General features: G+C 45.9%; 1 protein-coding gene across 4 annotated transcripts in view; it reads right to left on the bottom strand.

The window, feature by feature from the left end:
- The window catches only part of LCLAT1 (lysocardiolipin acyltransferase 1), a 241,131-nt gene extending 226,394 nt beyond the window's left edge, over positions 1-14,737 (bottom strand). Inside the window, exons 1-3 of one of the 4 annotated variants that reach the window (XM_025216037.1) lie at positions 14,636-14,737; positions 12,893-13,007; positions 11,582-11,674 (exon numbers count right to left, since the gene is read on the bottom strand). The gene's annotated coding sequence lies outside the window, so the exon portion shown is untranslated. The remainder of the gene's footprint in view (positions 1-11,581; positions 11,675-12,892; positions 13,008-14,635) is intronic. The other 3 variants (XM_025216023.1, XM_025216042.1, XM_006016587.3) reach the window with 3 other exon arrangements.
- Between the last annotated feature and the right edge of the window lie 286 nt (positions 14,738-15,023).

Here is a 15,023-nt window from a genome sequence, read left to right as displayed (position 1 = left end):
ATAAAAACAGGTCATCGCCCATAGAGGTAGGGGTGGCCTAATCCTTGGTGCCTTTTTCTTCTCTGCCCACACAATGAGGGTCTTAGTCGCCTTAGGGGCTAGAGTCATAACCTCCAGTAACATCCATGCCTTGCAGACGACTTATTTGGCCTCTCGTAGGGGATCTCTTAGTGTAAAACAGACTCTGGCCCTGCAGGCCCCAAACCCTGGTCTGGGCTTCAGCCTTCTTGACCTCTGCCTTTATCTGGCTGAGTTCCCTCAGTATAGGTCCCCTGCTGAAGACTCTGGGTTCTTGGGACCAAGCCCCACATGTCTCTGACCAAAGCTGCTCTTGCAAGCATGCAGTACCCCTGGCATCCTGTTCCATGGCCTCTAGACATCCCCTACAGCTACAACCTGGTCCTCAGGTCACAAACTTAAATAAAGGAAAGAAAACCAACACAAAAAGGATTAACCATCTGATTCTAAATCAAACTCAACCCCCCTCAGGGCCACCTTCATAAGGAATAGCCTCAGATCCCCCAGCCCCAGTGTACCTACTTCCTCTTTTCTTGGCAGCCAGCTCAGCCTCCCAGCTCCTTCCCCAGCAGTCTGAAGGCCTGAACTGCCCACTCCAGCTCAGAGTGTAGAAGATATTGGGGAAGAGATGACTGAGGGGGGACTTGGTGGCCATCTATAAGGATTCAAGGAGTGAATATCAGGAGCTGGGAGAAAAACTGTTCACTAGGATGCGCCAGGGGAGGCCAAGGAGCAGAGGCCATAAACTGTTAGAGGGTGGTTTCACGTTGTTGTAAGGAAGAACCTTCTTTACAGTAAGGGTGACCATAATATGGAATAGTCTTTCCAAGAATGTGGTGCAATCCCCAATCTTGGAAGTCTTCAAGAGGAGACTGAATAGACACCTTTCTAGAATCATTTGCTCTCAGCAGTATTCCTGCCCAGACCAGGGGGGTTGGATTCAATCTTCTGAGGTCCCTTCCAGCCCTTAATTTCTATGGTTCTTACACACAAGCCCTGCCCCATCTGGATAACCTACTGATCAACCCATTGCTGCACCTAGAGATGTTCCCAGCAGTTCCTACTCAGCCTAATGAGCTGTTGAGCTATTCTTACCCTGCAGCCTTTCCAAGGTCCTTAGCAGGCTCCAGCCTCAAGGCTAGAGTTCTTGTTGGGACTAGATGTTGCAACAGCCAGCCCCCACGGGCTACAAAAGTCCTGCTCTCCCTCTAATTGCCGTTAACAGGGTTGGGGTTCCTTGTAACCTAGATCATGATTAACAGAGTAGAATTAGTTTAAAATCTGACATTCCTTTTTACTATATTTGATGCTGACGGCATGAAATGGAGCAAGTATTTTACACATTTTCATAAATACAGACAAGTTTCTTAAAAGGTCATACTTGGGTCTTGTATTTCTTATATATGGAGCTAAATAAATAAAAGTAATTGTCAACCACAAATGTTATACCTCACTCTTGTTAACAAGTTGACAGGCTAAAAGATCTGAAGCATATGACAAATGAGTTAAAAATGAATCCGTGGGAAGCTACTTATTAACAGACAAAAAGCCACACTTACTAATCAGCAGGGATCTGGGTTTTCCACTTGCCACAAAAAACCACAGTAAACCCTGGACTTCCTCATTTTAAAGGAGAAAAATGTGGGAAACAGTAGTTTTCCCCTTGCAGACTGGCAGAGTTCCAGCCTGCAAGGGGCTCAAGAGAGCAGGAGAAGGGCGGTCAGGCAGGGGCCACCACGTGCATGTTTGTATGTACATGGCCACCAGGCAGGCTGGAGAGCAGCCCACCACAGGTAAGTCTGTCAGCTGGGGGGGGGAGTGGGGGGGGGGCAGGGGTTGTATATTGAGGCCACCATAGTGAGGGTGAGGGAAGGAGTTGGGCTGGAAGCGCAGCCCAATTGGGGCAGTACATGGCACTTGGGGCCTGGAGCCAGAACGTCCAGTCACAGGGCCCAGGCAGCTCATCCATGGGGCATGTTGGGGGCAGCTCCCTGCCGCTGTGCACACTCCCAAGGGGGCATAGGGGACACCTGTCCCCCAGATTTGAGGGCAAGACAGAGGCAGGCTGCAGGCTTGGGCTTCCTGCCCTGCTGCCCTCCCCCTAGGGCCTCTGCAGCCCAGTGGAAGGGACCCAGCATGACAGGGCAGTGCGGGGTAAGGAAGCTCAGTGCCGCTGCTGCAAGCCCTGTGTACCATGGTGAGGTGTCCCTTGCCCACCCAGCAGTGTAGGGCTCCCAGCGGTGGCACCAAGCCTCCCTGCCTGGCCCTGCTGTGCTGAGTCCTGCCTGCTGGGCTGCAGAGGCCCTGGGAGAAGGACAGCAGGGCGGGGAGCCCCAAACCCATAGCAGACAGCCTACATGTGTGCCCCACACAGGCTCTGCTCCAGCTGTGCCACTCACAAGGGAGGGGAAGTTGGGCTCCACGCTCTGCTCCACCACAGCAGCTGCTGCTTCCTACAGGCAGCAGCTGGGTCTCTAGCACTGCTGAGGGGGGTAGGGGGCTGCGAACCTGGGTCCCTGGCCCTGTAGCCCTGGTTGCTGGGAGCCCCCTCCAGCAGGGCTGGGGAGGTGCAGACTGAGGGGCACCAGCAGGACTGGGGGGCTATGGCAGGGCAGCAGAATATCAGGGCTGCTCAGCACCACAAAGCAGTGAGGAGGGAGACGACCGACCGCAGCTGGACACATGTTCTGGTGAGCAAAGGGGCAGGGGAGCTCTGATTTTCCATGATAAAAAACCCAAAAATCAAACACAAAAATTTATAAGTATTTAGAATTTATTTTATTATAGTGATTGAGGCACTGGCTGGCTTCCAAATTGCTTTAAAATTGTAAATATAAATCAATAAAATTTTGTGTTCAACTGATACCTATATTATATATATAGTGGCACTTCATTTTAATCATGGAAAAATGTGGATTTGGGTGTTTTTAAATCAGAGAATTTGCTAGTTTTAAATCAGAGACAACCAGGATCCTTGCTAATCAGACTTATGTTTACCTTCTGCATCCTTTCAGATATTCTACAACCAACCTGTCTGGAAACAGAGTTCTGTAGCTTTTGGATAAGCAGACCAGCTATCAAAAAAAAGTCTTTGTTAAAAAAAATATTAATCAGAGGCAGTACATACTGACCAATGTTGTTGCATATAACAATAGCATTTACAAATTCAACTTGCTAAACTAAAAACAAGTTTGGGTCTAAATAGCAAAACATTTTCCAAGATCAAAGCCAAAAGTTATTAAAAATTACTTATGAATCCATCCAAAACAGGAGCTACTGCAGCCAAAATTTGCACAATATCAGCACCATTAAAACAAATAAGCAGAGTACTTTTCTACTGAGCAAAATTTTAATTTTTCAGTTCATAACATAAAACCACTACTTTATGCATATGTAATCCAAGCCAACAGGACCAGAAAGGGTAAATATTGCCTCAAAATGTTTTCTGAGCACCAAGAACTGCTCTGCTACATTTTTAAACTATAGACTGCCATTGCTGGATTTGGAAGAGATAGAGAGAGAAAGAACTAAGCCAGAGATTCTCAATTCCTGGGCCACAGCCCAGTGGGTGGGAGTATCCTTACCTGTCTGCCAGCTGTGACTGCTGGCCATGGCTTGCCAGGCTGCGGCATAAAAAGTCTGAGAACTCCTGAACTAAGCCAGTTGCTTCCATAACTTCTGCTGCAGTTATGCTGCTGGGCACACTGCACACCTTACAGTTCTGCCTGACTTTTGAATATTCCCAGCTTCTTCTGCAGAGGAGAATGAAAAATAATAGCTACAGAACTAGTTAGTCCCCAAGGTGTCACCTGCCCTGCCTTCTGCAGATCTATAGAGAGCAAAGCACCCAGACTTTCAACTCCAGATGTGTGCAGACTATAGCACCAACTTTTCCACCAGTAGCTAGGCACTGGCACTTCAGAAGCATTCAACTCCTGTTTTAAACCTACTGATAAAAGACATGGGAAAGTGGACAGCAACGAGGACTGGTTTCTGCAACCCTGACAGAACTGCAGAAGCACGTGGACTGATCCTGAGCCCACGCATGTCTTGGTAACATTCACAGGCTGAGTCAGCAGGGTGCATGCAGTGGCTGTGAGCCATGCATGACCTTGCATGAGTCCCAGCAGTCCAGCTGTTTGCTTCACAAGGCAAAATGAACTCTCACCTCTTATCTTATTAAGTAGTACTGGAACATATACTTAGTGAAAGATACCAGATCGCACTGCAGGTCTCTTACTGAAACAAGTTGCATGAATTTTTCTCCATGCCTTTGTTCTCTATCTCACGCTCAAAAGGAGAATTGTAAAAATGTTAAATAGGTAATTCCAAGAGAAGCGGTATCACAGGAATCCCTTTAGCAAATATAATCAAAGCAGCAGCCCACCCCGATACCTGCGCTGGCATACCGATTTTAGGCTGAAACTCAGACCATCTTAATTCTAGAGTACAGCTGCTCCTGTACAATATAAAACAGAGTGTTTTATCTGAAAGGTTTTCCAGTAGAGCAAGACACTTATTAGAACTCATGGGTTTCCATTTCTAATATTACAAGCAGCTGATTTTGATCTAGTCACTCATGCTGCTGATCCACCCAAGCAACAAACAGTAAATACTTCTGAACTCACAAAAACACCTATAGAAGGTGTACATTAAAGTTGGTAGAGTGAAAAAGATAAAGGCAACATAGACCCAATTTTCAGCTCCTGAGCATCTGCTACTCCTATGACTGACTTCATTTGGTTTAGTATGCTCATATAGCCCATTAAAAGAAAATTATGTGCAAAGCATCAACATTAATATATAAAATAAAAAAATAAATAAATAATGACAGCACTCTGCTTTTACTACAGAGTTAATAATCAGGGTGTCTCATCTTGTTTTGCTGAAGACCAATACAGTATTTCAGTCCCATTACTACACTATATACTGAGCTACAGAAAACCATTCTGGGTCTCAAACAGGGCACTTCACTTTTAAGATAAAGCAACTTAAGCAAGAGAAGGCTGGGTAACCTTAGAGATTAATCCTTCCCTATGCTCTGTCTGACTTCAGACCAACACCACGACCTCTCTTGATCACTAGAGTTAATTATTTCCATCTACAAGGATCTTGTGTGAAACTCCACACAAATTTTGTGAGCATTAGATTGTAAAACATTAAATTACTGGGAAAGATACAAAGGAGGGCATTAGATCAGTTTGAGAAATGGAGAAAAGTCTTACAGATTAGTCTTTACCTCAGAAGAAAAGGTTCTGAGGAGACCTGATCACTGTACAAAAGAAGATGGATTTTTGCAAGTAAGCCTGTCAAAAAGATCTATTTAAAGTTTGGGAGACTGCTTAAACTTGGTGCATGATAAGAATGACTGGAGTACAGAGACACAATATCAGAAAAAAATAGCTTGAAGAGACCCCACTACAAGCAAAAATGTAAAATATTGGTTTATATTTTATACGTCCTGGAGTTACACTCTTAAGTCTACAGCTGGATTTCTAGGTAGCAGAAGCAGCCTGAAAAGATCAATGAGAGCTGCAAGGACTCAGTATTTCTGGAAGTCAAGGCACTCCTACTGAGGTTTAAAAATCTTGGCTATATTCACCTCTCACTGTTTATATACTGTTGGCTTAGCTTTATAATTCAAGGAAAGTAAAACATAAAGCTGCACATTTACAGTCAATTTCACTTGTTTGCATGAAAAAAAATGTATTCACAGGAGTGTTGGACAGTACTTCAGAATTTTGTTAGTTTTATTTGAACCATAGACAAACCCAGTCAGTTCACCGAGAAGGAAAAAAAATAAACCCCATTCTTCACAGTTCTCTCTCTGCCTGCTTTTCCTCTTTTTGCTTACCACCCTTCATGCAATACATTCACAAGTGATGTACAAAAACTGGGGCCCCAAGAGAGGGGAGAAAGGGGGTGGATCAGAGGAAACATTACTGTTGTCTAAAACTCACTTTGGGGAAAATAAGGAAAATACTGAAACACTGGAGCAGTTCCAAGCGTTATTCTCATTTTACAAGCTGCAAGTAGAAAGCAACCCAGGCACTGTTTAATATCCCAGAACAGATTCTGCTCATCTCTGCTTAGGCTGGCTCCCTTAACATAGTCCACAAAAAAAAAAAGGCAGGCAATAGGCAAGTATGGATTTTCTTGCAAGTATAAGTAGTTTTATTTGGCAGGAATAAGGGGAGAAATTCTGTCTTTTTTATTTCCTGTATCCACTAATGCAACGCTATGTTTATGCAGTGTGGCTCAATTTCACTCTGTTACATAAAACTAGGAGCAAAAGAAAAATAACTGAAGCTGCATGCGTGACTTCAGACACAGAAAGATATTTTATCAGGTCACTTTACAAGAAATTGTATTCATCATCTTTGGGGCTAGGAGTGAGTGAATTTGATTTAATTAAGGCTTAAGTTCTCCATGCACAGTTTCTACTCAAACTTCCTTACCAGCACTTGCATACAACTTTGTTAAAACCCTGCCCAGATCATTTTACAAGATAAAATGCTGCATGTTATTTACTAGACACCACAGCTGTATGGTTAAGGTGGCAACTGGGCTATTATGAATCCCCCTCCTCAACACCAATAGTTTATTGACAGGTTTAGCTACCTTGCTTCAACATTTTGTAAAAGTTGAAGCTAAAGAACAGAAATAGTTGATTCTTCTAAAACACTGGAAAGAGATGCTTCAATAGCAAAACAGACAAAACTCTCACATGTGCTGAACTCAGTAATGGCTGCCAGGGATATTGCCCAAGCAAGGTAAATTATAGAATCAGCACCCGAGGAAGAAGATATAGTACATCTAATCTGGACTGAGAGAATGAGAGCTCGATTTATTTAAAAGATGTTTTAAACTACTTCCGAAAGCAAGAAGTGTATAAAGGTTAAGAGCCTTTACTATCCATAGGAAAAAAAATTAAGCATCCTCTACACTCCTGTTGACATCCCACTGCTTCTCTCCTGTAATAAACTACAATACCCAGGCTGCTGATCACAGATGAGAGGATATCAGACAGCAACAACTGTGCTTAATTGCTTGCTGCATATTTCACTTGCTTTCCACCAGACTCCCAGTCCAAACTTTTACCTTGTTTTACACCAGAACTCTATAAAGCTTAGAATAGAAACCTCTATAAATCTCTCTATATAGCACTGATTGTCCTAAAACCTAAGAGAGGCTTTTGTGTTGACAAATTTGCTTCCTGGATTTGATCACCAGAGCCACATCCACATGAGTGTGAAGGTTTCATTCCCTGAGGACAACTAGCTGCGGGACACCTTGCACTGCCACTAGCGGTCCCCGGGAAACACTTGTGCCAAGTGCTCTGGTGCACAGCAGGTTATCCTGGGTGGGATAGGGGAGGCTGGTGGGATACTGGGCTGGCCCCAGCAGCCTTACCTGGGGATCTGGGGGCCTCCTGGGGCTGCAACAGCAGTGATCTTGCCGCTCAGAGCCTGGCCGGCAGCCGGAGCGTGATTCCAGCCAGCCAGGCTCTGGTTTTAAGCAGTGTGTGCTGCCCCTGTGCACATCGCTCCGCTTTTCTTTTTGCACAGGTATTTCTGACCCCTGGATATCTCACAAGGTTCTCATTAACAAACTAAGGAAAGCACAGAGGCAGAGAAGGATCTTGGAATCACTGTTGATTCCAAGATTAACATGAGCTGCCAACGTGGGGACATGGTCAGGAAGGCTAACCGCACCTTGTCATGCATCCACAGATGCATCACGAGCAGTTCCAAGGTGATCCTTCCCCTCTATGCGATATTGATCAGGCCACACTTGGAGTACCGCGTCCAGTTCTGGGCGCTGCACTTCAGGAGGGATGTGGACAGCATTGAGAGGGTCCAGAGGAGGGCCACTCACATGATCAGGGGGCAGCAGGGCAGGCCCTACGAAGAGAGGCTACAGGACCCAAACCTGTTCAGCCTCCACAAAAGAAGGCTGAGAGGGGATCTAGTGGCCGCTTATAAACTTGCCAAGGGGGACCAACAGGCAATGGGAGAGTCCCTGTTCCCCCGAGCACCACTGGGGGTAACAAGGAACAACGGCCAGAAGTTGACTGAGAGTAGATTCAGGCTAGATATCAGGAGGCACTACTTCACTGTCAGGGTGGCTAGGAGCTGGAACCAACTTCCAAAGGAAGTGGTGCTTGCCCCTACCCTGGGGGTCTTCACGTAGCTGGGGTCATTTGCCCCCGGTATCCTTTCCTGCCCATGGCAGGGGGTCAGACTAGATGATCTGCTTAGGGCCCTTCTGACCCTACCAACTATGAAAGACTAGACCAGGAGCGCTCAACCCCCCAGCCAGCGGGCTCAGATTCAAGCCATGACCCCAGATCATCTAGTACACAGGATTGCCAAAAAGTCTGTAAATTTGGCTACCCCACTCCCAATCACCACTTCCAGACCTGAAGGGGGGGCCCTGGGCCCCTCCGACACAGGCTTGATTAGCTGATCCCAGTGCATGGGGTCGGGCAAGGGAAAGCATAGGGCCCAGGGTCCAACCCTGGCAAGCTGAAGGCTGGGAAGAGCTGTGCTAGCCCTAGGACCCAAGCTTGGTGTAAGAGGCTGGAACGGGGGAAGCGCAGGTTTCCCAGGCCCCACTCCCAATGCACTGGGGCCAGAAGGGTAGTAGCCAGGTCCCTGGGGAGCAATTCCTGTGAAAGGGGGGTGGTACCAGGCCCCCAGGGACCAGTCCTAACTGGAAGGGGCAGCACTAGGCCCCTGGGACTAAATCCCCAAGCACTGGCACCAGAGAGGGTAATGCCAGGCCCCTGGAAACCAATCCCATGGTGAGAAGGCGGGAAAGAGCGGTACCAGATTCCAATCCCTGAAGGGAAGTGGTTGCAAGCCATCAGGGTCCAATCCTAGAATGCAGGGACAATGCCAAGGCCCCAGGACATAATCTTGGCACATAGGGCTGGATCCAGCCTAGGGACAGGCCCCACTTATCTGGCTCATAAGGCCAAATGGGTGAGCACTCCTAAACTAGGTGAAAGTACTGTTATGTGGATACATAATAGGTTGGATCAGCACACTCAGTAAGTATTCAATGGCTCAAGGTCAGTTGGGAAAAGGTATCAAGCACAGCTCCAAAGGGGTCTGTCCTGTGTTTTAATAACTCCAGTAAAGATTTGGATGGGACTCCATATGCACTTTTCAAATTGATGGATGACACCAAAGTTGGGTGAAGACATGATGGAGAATAGGGCTATGATCCAAACTGAGCTGGATAGACTGGGCAGGGGAAGAGTGATTGGCAGTCAATCAGATGAGATTGAACAAGTGCAAAGTCCTGCACCATGGCCAAAATAATTGGGTGCCTAAATACAAACTGGTGAGAAACTAGCTAGGTTACAGTAGTGCAGAGAAGGACTGGGGATTACAGTAAGCCATAACCTTCATATGACTGAAGTGTTCTCTTGTTGCAAAAAAAGCCAATAGCATACCAAATTGTATTAACAAAAGTGTCACTTAAACGACACACCAAGAGAAGCAATTCTTTCCCCTTTTATCACTGGCAAGGGCTCACACAGAATACTGTATCCAGTCTTGGGCCCTGCACTTCAAGAAGTATGTGGACAGTTTGGAAGGAGTCCAGTACAGGGCAACAAGTGATTAGGGGCCTGGGAACCATGACTTAACAAATAAAGGCTGAAGAACCTAGGGTTTAGTCTAGAGTAGAGAAGTTTAAGCAGGGATTTAATAACAGTCTTCAACTGACTGACTGACTGACTGACTGACTGACTGACTGACTGACTGACTGACTGACTGACAATGGGCTTGCTCTTAGAGGCTGAAGGGGACAGGTCAGGACTAGGAACAACAGCCTTCAGCTGAAGCAGAGGAAGTTTAGGAACAACTCTGTCTGTGAAGGTGGTCAAGCACTGGAAGAGGCTATCTAGGGAAGTTGAAAATTTCCAGGGATGGAGATTTCACAAGAGCAGGTTGGACAGACACTTGGCTAGAATGGTTTGGTCAGGGATGATCCTACCTAAGCATCAGTGTTTCTCAACCCATAGGTTGCAGGAAATCACCGAGAACAAAACAAAAAAAAAAAAAAAAAAAACAAAAAAAAAAACCACACACAAACAAACCAACCCAAACCTAAAAATGGATTCTCCTTTAAAAGGAGAAAAGATGTGGAAAACTGGCTTTTCCTTTACAAGCTGTTAGAGTTTCAGTCTGTAAGGGGCTGCTTGGGGCCCCTCTTGCCCCACATACAACCCCTTCTGCCCAATCCCACACAGAGGAGCTGAGGCCTGAGGGCAGGGGGCAGCAGGTCAGGAGTGAGGGGCACTGGGTCAGGGATAAGCAATGTTTACAAATGAGTTGTGGTACAAAAAAGGTTGAGAACCAGTAGACTAGACGACTTTGCGAGGACCCTTCCAGCCATACTTTCCTGTGATCCTATTATGCGAATACAGGAGGGAGAAGAGATCATGCATATAAAAAGTTTTTTTTATTAAGTTCACTCTGTAACCATTTCTACACTGGGAGAACACTAAAACAAGAATTTTCTTTCAGATTCGTTTCATGCCAACAAGTTTAACTTGACATTGTATTTCACAGCATCTTTATCAGAAGTACATTTTTAAGATAACCAGTTGAGAGTTAGAAGCGTGCTTCCTGGGGAGATCTGGTACCAGACAAGAGGAAAGGGACAAATGAAACTTCCACTGAAGGCTGGGTAGACAAAGAGCAGCAGCTGTTAAAAGAATGCATTCTCCAGCCACACACACTCCCTTCTCAGTCAGATCCAGACTCTCAAAAGGCAGTGACCCTCAGCAAAAGCGGGGAGCAGGAGAACAGCCACCCCCCCCCCCATCCCAATGGTCTTTCTGACAGGGATCCTTGGGCAAGAGGTAGATCTACCTAGTGGACTGATTCTGTTTCACCTAACTATTCTTGCATCTGTCTAGTACAGAAAAGAAATGGAAAGGTACAAAAACTTACAGCATCAAGAGAACCAGTGTAGAAGAAAAAGCCACCAAAGATTGATGCAACAGGAAGACAGCAGCAAAGATAATAAACCTATGCAACTACAATTTGAACAACTTCATCAGAAGACTAGTTAAGAGGTCAAGGTGGTAGGCCACATCAAAACTTAAGCAAAGGTGGCCAACATGCAGCATGGATGCCAGAAGTGGCATGGGCAAACTGTGTGGTGTGTAGCAGATTCGAAGAGGGAGACAGAGCACAACGGTAGAGAGCAGAAAGCAGAGGACCATATCAAGCAAGCAGCACGAAGCAGAAAGCTGAGCAGATCAGGTAAGGAAAGAAAGGGATCAGAGGGGTTCTTGGGGAAAGTGCGGGACTGATTTGTGAGACTGCTGCCAATAAGGTTGGCTCCCAAGTCAGAGCACAAACCAGCTCATACAGTGAAAGAAAGAAAGGAAAAGAAAAGAAGTTGTGGTACAGAGATAGAGGAGACAATAGTAATTGGTAAAGCACTAGGACCAAGAGGAAGGATAGTGTCATTAGTACTACCATCTGAAAAAAAGATTACAATGAGACATTTGGCAGGGAAAGAAGTTTATTTTGCCTACCCACTTCTCCCTGGACCCTTAATCAGTGATCTTGACTGATACCATCACATGTAGCATGTTTGAAAACTAGGAAAAGTGCGTTCAAGTAGCTATCTGGAAAGCAAAAGAAAAAGACAGGAGCAGTGTTTCAGAGAAGCCTTGTAAAGAAGAAACAACTGAGTAGATCAAAAGGCAGTGCAAAGAAACAGTAAACACATGAAAGCACATTTGTGAGAGAGCAGTCTGGCAACATAATTAGCTTTGAATTGACAAGTGCAAATTGCCTCATGGCAGAGCTTGTAAAAGGACCAATATCACAAAGTAATTAAATGAATATGATCTAATCAACATCCAACTTTATTACAGGAAAAAGAGAACAATGTTAAGATTTCCTCAAATGAACCTTAAGTATTATTTTCATTTACTTATGATGTACAAGATAAAAGAGAACATCTTTAAGGTCACTAACTTTCTATCACTGAGAGTCCCCATTCATTTAAGTCAAATGTTACCCAACCAAACTAGTCCTAAGTCAACATCACATTAAGTCAGGGGTCAGCAGCCTTTTCCCAGTAGAGGCAGATCTTAAGCCAACCAAGCAGTAGCTGCCTAGGAGTCTCTGCCAGCGTATACTTTCAAGCCAACTCGCCGCATAAGAATGGGCACCATAGAAAAGCCCAAGATGAAATTCAGAATTCTGTCTTCAAAACAAAGGTTTGCATAGCTTTTAAATGTGGCCTGGAGGTACACAGTGAACAGTAAGGGGGGGGGAAAAAAAAATGCAACTCATTAAATAAGCATTGATCATTACATGCAATTAATTAGGAACAATGCTTATAAGAGTATAGCCTACATAAACAACAAGCAGAGTCTTCATCATGATGTATATGCTTGAAGGAGCTAGATTTAGGTTAGACAGGTAACTTATTTCCGCACTTCCTAACATTGGACTGCTCCATTTCTAAATATAACAATACCCTTTAGCAGCTCATGTGTAAGGGAAGTTTCAGGAGATGATCCTGCACTTTTTGGGGCAGGAGGGGGGGGGGAAAAAAACAAAAAACACACATTTATAACAAGCTTAGTTTTCAATAGGAAAGTCGGTAGAAAGTAACCACAATCATAAATTTCCTCTTTTCCACACTGGTATGTAAAAGGCTATGCAAGCAGGCAAAAGACAACCAGGTACAGGAGGGAAACTAGAACTCATCTGTAGGTGCTTGCAAGTCTTCTTCTAGAAGGAAGCATGCTAAGGGGCAGGATGCACAAACCTCGATTTAGTCTTACAACCCTAAATAAAGGTGACTGAAGCCGAAATTTGAGAAGACCTACATGCTTCGCACAGAGAAACTGTATCTCCAGATTCAGCTCAAGCTCTCGCCTTCACCATGTCCTCATCGGGTCTTTCTGGCACGCTCACAGCCCTCCCCAACAGCAATGAACATGCCTGAAGAAAAACAGGAGGGCAAATTAAAGGATCACCCAAGCCCGCATGACAGCCACTCTTCTCTTCTTCCCCTCCCCACTGCCACATTGGAGGGCAAGTTAAAGGATTACCCAAGCCCGCATGCCACATTGGCCCCAGGCCCACTAGGGAACATGAACAAATTAAAAGTGCGTGTTGGGGGGGGAATGATAGGGGAAACACAATAACAAAATGTAGGAGAAGGGGAAAGCCCCTCTTCAGGTTGGGACAGCGGCGCGAAAGCTTCAGCCATGACTTCAGCTAAGTGGCCCAAGGCCGAGACCAGTCAAGGTTCAGATGATTTCACAGAAAGAAAAATATGCGCGCACACACAGGAGATATGCAAGCTCTCCTGAGATTATATACATATACACCAGGGGTGGGCAATTATTTTGGACAGAGGGCTGCTTACTAAGTTTTGGCAAGCCAGAGGGCCCGTGAGACAGGCTACCAGGGGGAGATAAATATAAGATTTTCCAAATTTTTTTAGGGGCCTAGAGGGCCAGGCAGAATGGCCTGGAGGGCAGCATCTGGCCTGCATTTTTCCCCACCCCTAATATACACACATATTATAACTAGTATACAATTAACTGAATATTTTCTATGATTTCTGTGTGTCTACATGCATTCTAACATTATAAAAGCCTTAATCTGCCAGTCCATAACGCTTTATTTGCGCTCTGATTGGCTGCCCAAGACAACCAATCATAGTGCAAATACAACATTGGGACAGGAGGTGGTGGTGCAGTGGAGCACTGCCATGATCACAGGGACACAGGGGATGGAAGGGAGAGGTCAGCCTGGGGCTCTCGCTGGCTGAGCTCTGCGTGACACACATACAGGCAGAGACAGATGTTGATTAGTGATAATTATTATTATTATTATTATTAATATGTTATAAATGTTGATGTTTAAAATAAATATTAATGTAATAATTATACAAGTAACTAATGATTTAAGTTATTATAATCATAGCATAATAAGTTGTTATAATAGGCCAGCTGGCCTCCCCCCTCCCTGGAGGAGGCAGCAACTGAGCCAACAGAAGGGGGTGGGGGCAAAGGCCAGTGCTGGTCTCGCCCCCCTTGCCCTGCCATGACATTTGGCAGGGGAAAGCGTTGGCCTGGCCCCCCCCACCATGGCAGCCTGGCTTCATTCCTGATGGGCAATTGGCTAGTATACTATGCGTGCGTGTGTCTACATGCATACACACACACACACACACACACACTATTATAATAATTTAAGTAATTAATAACTGTTAATAAATACGTGTTAATGTAATAATTATATTAAACATGTCAAGACTTGTAACCGATATATTATTATAACTAATCAACGTCTGTCTATGCCTGTACGTGTGTCACGCAGAGCTCAGCCAGACGGAGCTCCAAGCTGACCCCTCAGGAGCCCAGAGGCTGGCAGCGGGGGGGGCCAGCCGGAGCCGGCCCCGCCCTCTCGGCAGCCCACAGCGGCCCCTCAGCCGCGCCAGGGAGCCGGGCCCGTGGGGGCCACGGCGCGGCCGCCGACCGAGAAGAACCGAACCCAGGCTGCCGCCGCCATCTCTCCCCCACTTCCCCAGCGGCGGTCACCTCTGACCCTTGACCCACCTTTCCGGGTCACTTCCGGCGCGCTCCCAGTTCGACCCCCCTCCCGCTTCTAAAAGCGACAGAACCCGCCTCGCTTTGGCCCAACTACGCCGCGCCCCGGGGTGGGCGGGGCCTGCGCCCGAGGAAGCAATTGCGTCACAGAGGCAAGAACGCTAGCGAGCTCTGTAAGAACAGCAGCAGCAGAAGCAGAGCGGGGTCGTTGTCGCCGATCCTGGTTTTCTCTGATAAGAAAAATCCTAAATTTTCAGCTTTTAAAAAGTAATCCCCAAATCCACATTTTTTCGTGATTAAAATGAAACCCCACTATATATATATAGATATCAATATCTAGATAGAAAGATATGGAGATCTAGATGTCAATACGTCGGGATATCTAGATGGCAAGATG

The sequence above is a fragment of the Alligator sinensis genome, unplaced genomic scaffold, assembly GCF_000455745.1.
Source record: "Alligator sinensis unplaced genomic scaffold, ASM45574v1 scaffold138_1, whole genome shotgun sequence".
In the NCBI taxonomy this organism is placed as follows: domain Eukaryota; kingdom Metazoa; phylum Chordata; order Crocodylia; family Alligatoridae; genus Alligator; species Alligator sinensis.
The sequence above is the reverse complement of the archived record's forward strand: the minus strand, read 5'-3'. Positions and strand labels throughout refer to the sequence as shown.